Raw genomic sequence first — 7054 nt, forward strand, 5'->3', positions numbered from 1 at the left:
GCGCACTGTACGCTTAAGGCAATAAACCAATAAATCACTTCTGCGCAGGTGAAGGTCAGGGCTCAATATCCTTGCCGATGATTATATCTGCCTAGCTTTTTCCTAATACCTATCTACCCATCTTCCACACGCACCGCATAAAGTTGTGTGCATAGTTGTTCAATTCAGTTTCGGATTTAAAAATATATTTAAAATAGACTGAAAATCAGCACTTTCTGTGTGTCAAATATTATGTTCATAAAGTAGCTCCAGAACAGTCGTGGTCCACCACTTAGATACATTTCCGCTGAGAACAAAATCCCCGTATCAAAAATAAAGATCAAAACTAAGTACAGTGTGTTTTGTTCTTAACCGTATTTCCTATAAAGCTTTATGTTCATGTTATTTAATCCCTACTTAATATTATAAATGTTAAAGTTACTCTGTCTGTCTGTCTGTTACGCTTTCACGTCTAAACCACTGAACTGATTTTAGTAAAATTTGGTACAGAAATAGAGCTGACCTTGAGAAAGAACAGGATAGTTTTTATCCCGGACTTTTGAAGAATTCTCTTAGAAACGCGATATAACGGAACTACGCGGACGAAGCCGCGGGCGGAAGCTAGTAATACATATTTACGAATGACTTGAGATGAGTATTTTTAAATGTTGCATGTCTTAGTAAGCGCTCTGCGATAACCTTATAATGAAATATGAATACTTCCCGATCAAAGGTGCGTTTTAAGTGAGGTGAGCAAGGTTAATGCTAAATGCTTTGAGTGTGTGCTCTATGGCACAACACTGCAGCATTATGCCATCTATGTAATAAACTGGTAAGACACCAGACACCAAGCTTCGTTTTTAAATGCATTTCGAATAAAGAACCATTGACTTACCTACGATGATATTCTAAGTTTTTTATGTGTCGCATATATTGATGTAATAATTGCAATTGAGAATGAATTTCACTTTCAATGTTATGTAAGAATGCTCTGAGAGGCATCGTACATAGAATCGGTAGGTACGTAGTGCGCAGTTTGGATACGTGTCGGCGCAGGCACGCAGGGCGGGCGGCACTGGCGCCTTACCGCCCGCCCTGCTCGCTCGCTCCGCTGTGTCGCACCTAAACATATCCAACACCTCCCATATATCAAACACATCACTACTGTTCCAAGAAGGCCAACCAGATAACAAGGTAACATTTCAAATGTATTTAATTCACCTGATATTTATTTTATTATTCTATAATTTGAAGCCTCACTTCATGATTCTGTGTCACTAGGTCGAATTCTTGCGGATGAATACCACTGCGTCTGTTTACATCTACGTAATATAAATATTATTGGTGTTCATATAATTTTTTTTTTTGGATTACTTAAGTACCTACCTAATTATAAAAAAAAAATATTTTCAATCTTTTTTCGAATGTTAAGTAATAGGTTAATTGCTCTCAATTCAACGTACTGTTCTATTCAACTGTGTTATCAAAATACTCATTCTTTTCGGAAGAAAACTATTGCTAAGCCAATGTTACAAAGTATGCATTATGAACTGAATTATGTTTTCAATGGATCGAGGTCTGTCTGTATATGCCTAATAGTCGTGTTGGCCTAGTGGGCGAAGAACCAACCTCTCGAGTATGAGGGCGCGGGTTCGATTCCAGGTCAGGCAAGTACCAATGCATCTTTTCTAAGTTTGTATGTACTTTCTAAGTTTATCTTAGACACCAATGACTGTGTTTCGGATGGCACGTTAAACTGTAGGTCCTGGCTGTCATTGAACATCCTTGGCGTTGTTGTCGTTACGGGTAGTCAGAAGCCAATAAGTCTGACACCAGTCTAACCAAGGGGTATCGGGTTGCCCGGGTCACTGGGTTGGGGAGGTCAGATAGGCAGTCACTTCTTGTAAAGCACTGGTACTCAGCTGAATCCGGTTAGACTGGAAGCCGACCCCAACATAGTTGGGAAAAGGCTCGGAGGATGGAGCATGTATAATTCCTAAAACTGTGTGAACTTAATTATTATATTAGACAAAGTTTCTAGTAAATATACACACACATACGTTCATCGTCATCGTTCATACAAGATGTTAGGGGGGGTGTATCATTATGCAAAAACCCCTACAAAGCAATCCGACCCCAGAAATCTCTCCTTTCTTTGACCCTAATTGGGATTCAGCCACGCTACAGCCCTGATTTTTTTAAACCACTCAAAAATAATGTCCCACCATATCTATCTCAGTCTCTACCTCAGTCTATCTTCTTGGAATAGACGTGCAAATACGAGATTTTGTAACTGTTCATATTTACTTTACGCTACTAGGTATTCAGTGAAGACAATATTTATATACACTTCCTAATATAAAATTAAAAATGTATAGGTTAGTTACGTTTCCTAAGAAGTGTGTGTTGTAAATATGTAAGTAGGTACCTATATTTCAAGTCATATTTTAAACATTGTCTAAATAGGCAACCTCCTCCCATTTATCTATTTATTTTATTAGTTAAGGAACTAGGTATTTCCTAGGAAATGTATGATATAATTCCTAAACTTCACATATGTCCCCATACATGTGTATTACGAAAATGGTAATCTACAGAATGTGTTTTGAATGACATCTGACTTTGGCGCCGTAATTATCCCTAGGCTATAGGGCATAGAGCTTTCTATAGTATAGACACCTACTGTAGAGTTTCCCACGTTTTATTAGTTTACTAACAGTACTTGTTATCAGTATTCAAGGCAACATACGAGCTAGTACGCGAGCGTGACATGAATACAGGTTTAATATTTATCTGCGTAGATGACGTAATCGGCCATGCAAATGCAATGCCTAAAACGCAGCGTTGTCACAGACTAACTACCTAGGTAACTGTTACCTAATTAAGGCAGTGTGTTCAATATACGAATGTGCTCTGCTAAGTATGTATTAAATATTTTCAAAAAAATAACTAAAATCTGCAGGACGTTCCTCCATAATATTGCTATTACGTCATTAAAGCTAGTGTATTACTCCGTAGGTAGATTCAATTCGACCAATTCATAACAGTCGCGTTGTGATTGTGACATCAATTTTGTTAGGTCAGTAGCTACACGAGCGGCGTGCCCCTGAGAGACTATCAACAATGAAGCCAGTCGCGGACTGAACAGCACAATCGCAGTTGTCTCACAGACTCACGGACGTACAAGTTGCCAGTGATTGTGACACGAATAAAAATACGAACAATCTGCTTAGCCTAAGTCTATTTACTGAAAAGTTTTTTTTTTTTTTGTTTTTTTGTGTGTTAATTTCTCATTGCATAGAACTAGAACAGAACGTAGGTAAGTAAAAAAAAGAAGTCATTTAGTGTACCTGCCTTGTTAATGATTGATTTAAATATTAAAATAAACACCCAATCACCTAAAAAGTACATAGGTATAGTACCTACCTATATGGCGATCGTGAATTTTCATATACCTAAGATTAAAGGTTCTTACCTACCTATTTCAAAACATAAATATCTCATGTCATTGTTTATGCGGACTACCTACTAGCTTTTAGTCAGATACACACCACTTAAGGGCTTATTACATTTGACTAAATTCAGTCGTCTAAATAGGTTTGTCTAATTAGGTTTCTAAATGATTTAATGAAAACTACCTTCCTAAATGCGATTACATTTGACTGAATTTAGTGACTGAATCATTTAGACGACTGAATTTAGCCAAGTGTAATAAGCCCTTTACTTATAAAAATCTCTAATCACCTTCTAAGCAACATTTTAGCTAATCACTACTTAAAGTCTTAAGTAGTGTTTAAATGTTAGTTAAGACATGCTTAAGCAACGTTTATAAGTAAGAATTTTCTTAAATAGCCCTTAAGTATTACTTATTATTTAATTCACGTTTATAAGTAAGGCTGACAAATATTCTTCAGTAGGTACCTACCTAATTAAATTTAAAATTGGGTGATGCGATTTAAATCTTTGATAAGCAGATTATGAACGTACAAGAATATTAATCTGAAGTCTGCATACCTAACTAATAATGATGTGTAATACCTACGCGTTTGCCGCTCCGGTTATCTAAAGATACGACGAAAAGTAAAATAGGTCGCTAAAGATATTCCACCCACCTCGCTAGGTCACTAAGAGGTCATTGCCCTACTTGTATTGACAAAATACACCTACAACTGTATTGTTAAGGTTGAAGCTCCGACTGGAACGGGAAAATCTCTGTATGGTGTTATGTTTTAAAAATAATAATACATAGATGAAAAAATACATAAAAATATTATATTAAAAAAAAATACGTAGGTAGGTAAGTGGCAGGTTAAGGCTGCCCGATCCGATCACGTTAGTCTTTTTGTAGGACAGTTTGTCTTTTCCCGAGCAAATACCTAACAGTAGGACGTTCTGACTAGGATTTTGCACTTTTGCTATTAGTGTGTTCTACTTTTCTCTTACAAAAATCGGCCACCAATTTTATCGGACGTGGGCGGGCAGGCAGAGCCATATGATGACTGACAGATAAGAAGGATAGAAAAAGCAGCAGCGCAAAATGGTCCCTTCCCACAAATATGAAGTTTAAAAAGATACCTAATTACGGAAATAGAATTGTATCGCAATGTAAAACTACCTAGGTAGGTACAATGTGACCGTCTCGATAGTAGTGATGAACAAAACTGCTTTAATGCCGCTTACCTAGAGCTACCTACCTAGATCGTATCTACAGAAGCGAACTCTTTATAACTGGATTTATGTAAACAAAAGTTTCTAATAAACACGTTAGGTACCAATAGGCATGATGACAGTAATCAAAAATCATTAAAATAATATATTTATTAAATTAAACTTGAAGCTTGGAATATAAAACGCGCATTGTTTTCTTTATTAATAATGTGATTAATATGTATTTTTATAAAATAAAATTACGAAATAAGGCAATCCGCCATGATATCTTGAACACCAATCAGAGCTCGTGACGTCATTTCTCAAAACAACTCGCGCGAAAGCGCGCGAACGTCACATTTCGTTATTGTGAACTTCCACTGCGATCTTTGTTTTTATTTAATTAATTGTGTATAACACGAGTTATGGAGCCCGGATTTATCAAGGCAAACAGCGCTAATTTGCCTAGAATTGATATCATAATGCTGGGAGAGTTTTTGGCATCAAATAAAGATTTTTGTTCAGCTGAATTTAGAAATGTTAAAACTTCCATGTAAGTATACTAGTTTAATTAAAAAAAACTTCCATGTAAGTGTATTAGTTTAATTAAAAAAACTTCTATGTTAGAATCTAGAGAACTATGTAATAACTTACATCAAAGTGATCTTCACAAAAATAAAGTTGTACCCTGGGCAATATTGCTTTTGAATCTCGCCTTGCAAGTTTAAGCCACTTGTTTCGTATTTTTTTATTGTGAGGAACGTACACAAATAACTTATCAGGAGTTGTTTTGGATGTGTTCTTACACTGGGGGACCCCACAACACCTATGCACTTTCGAATTCATATTTAATAACACAAAAAACTTAATTATTGCACAAGCGTTGTTTACTTGCGTCTTGTAATTTCAGTCGTGACGTCACAAGTGACGACATGACACTGACAAGCGTTTTCGCGCCGGATTCAAAGTGGACAGAGAAAAATGCAATTATTTGATAAAAAAACTTCGCATTTTCTTAAAATTAATAATTTTTCATATAAAATAGACGTATACCTACATCATACAAAGGTGTTTAAAAATTTGTCATCATGCCTATTGTCCCATTTTGACCTTCAAAAACTTTTTGATTTTAGGTAGGTACCTACCTTCCTACTTTATAATTTTTTGTTGTAATCCTTTTTTCTTTATTTATCATCAATCAACTGCCAATAAGTACCTACCTATACATTTTTTTTTAAATAAAAGTACAATTCCTAGCGATAATGTATTTTTTCACACACACACTTAGTTTCATCTGTAAGGACCTATAATAAGATTTTTGAGTAGGTAGGTACCTACCTAATCTTACAACACGTCTCGACTCGTCTCTAGTAGTCATTAAACTTACCTTTTAACATTTTTTTTACAGGATGACGTCACCTGCAATTACAAAATCTCCAGAAAACCAAAAAGCCGAAAAAAAGTCTCCATCGCATTCGGCGCGCACTCCCGAGAGAGTGCCCTCTAGCACCGACAATACCGCATCTTCTGCCGCTGGGGCCACGGCCCTTCAAGGCCCATCAGAAACATTTAGCTGGCTACGAATCTTTAAACTTGCAGATCTTATGATGAAACAGGGTTGTTAAGCCCTAGAAAGTTGACAATTCAGTTTATCATTGTTATTCAACAAAGATGTGAAGCTAGCAATAATTAGACATTGTAGAAATAGGCAAAAATAGATCTTTATTAGGTACTTGTTATCAGTGGTTATATCTGCAGTAACACTAATGTGATTAGTTGTTAAATGTTTCGTTAAATCAAATAAAGGCCAACTTGTCTCACGTCACACGCTTCGGCAGTTGGAGCAAGTCCCAAAACTGTGTTTTATAATATACCTACTACTTACCTGCAATACAAGTCGATTAGTATTACTCCGAATTACCATAATGACCGTCCACCCATTATTAAGTAATGAAGTGTGAGAAATGTTTTTTTTTATTCTTTTCCTAGCTGATGACTAGATGGCGGTGACCAAGGTACGTGAATGTATGGAACGGAACGTCATATCTTATCAACGTCATATAATTTTCAGGTGCCCGATTCTCCTAAGTTTACAATGTCAAAATTGAATAGAAATCGAATCGCAATACAGGCCCGCCGCTAGCTGTTTGTTCGCCCGCGTGCAAAACCGATTATGCCGCCCTACGACTACATATTATACTGGGTTTTGTCAAAAAATATATAAGGGGTGGGGTCCAGGGGGACCGGACCCCCCCGCCCATTCATATCCATTTTACTTGTCCAACAGAAAAAAATATGTACATGCACCGCTCTGATTGCAAAAAACGCACTTCCTTTTGGATACATAAATATTGCAATAGGTACATAACATATTACACATAACTTTTTATTTACTTGAAATGCTCTAAGTCTTAGAGTAACCTAAGAA

The 7054-nt window shown here is 36.4% G+C and overlaps 1 long non-coding RNA gene across 1 annotated transcript; it reads left to right on the forward strand.

Annotated features, from left to right (window-relative positions):
* Positions 1–2665: 2665 nt before the first annotated feature.
* LOC124638855 lies at positions 2666–6482 on the forward strand. Its single transcript, XR_006985410.1, has 2 exons — positions 2666–3298; positions 6035–6482. It is a non-coding gene; the product is annotated as an uncharacterized LOC124638855 (long non-coding RNA).
* Positions 6483–7054: the final 572 nt, after the last annotated feature.

The sequence above is a fragment of the Helicoverpa zea genome, chromosome 18 (genome assembly GCF_022581195.2).
Source record: "Helicoverpa zea isolate HzStark_Cry1AcR chromosome 18, ilHelZeax1.1, whole genome shotgun sequence".
Lineage (NCBI taxonomy): Eukaryota > Metazoa > Arthropoda > Insecta > Lepidoptera > Noctuidae > Helicoverpa > Helicoverpa zea.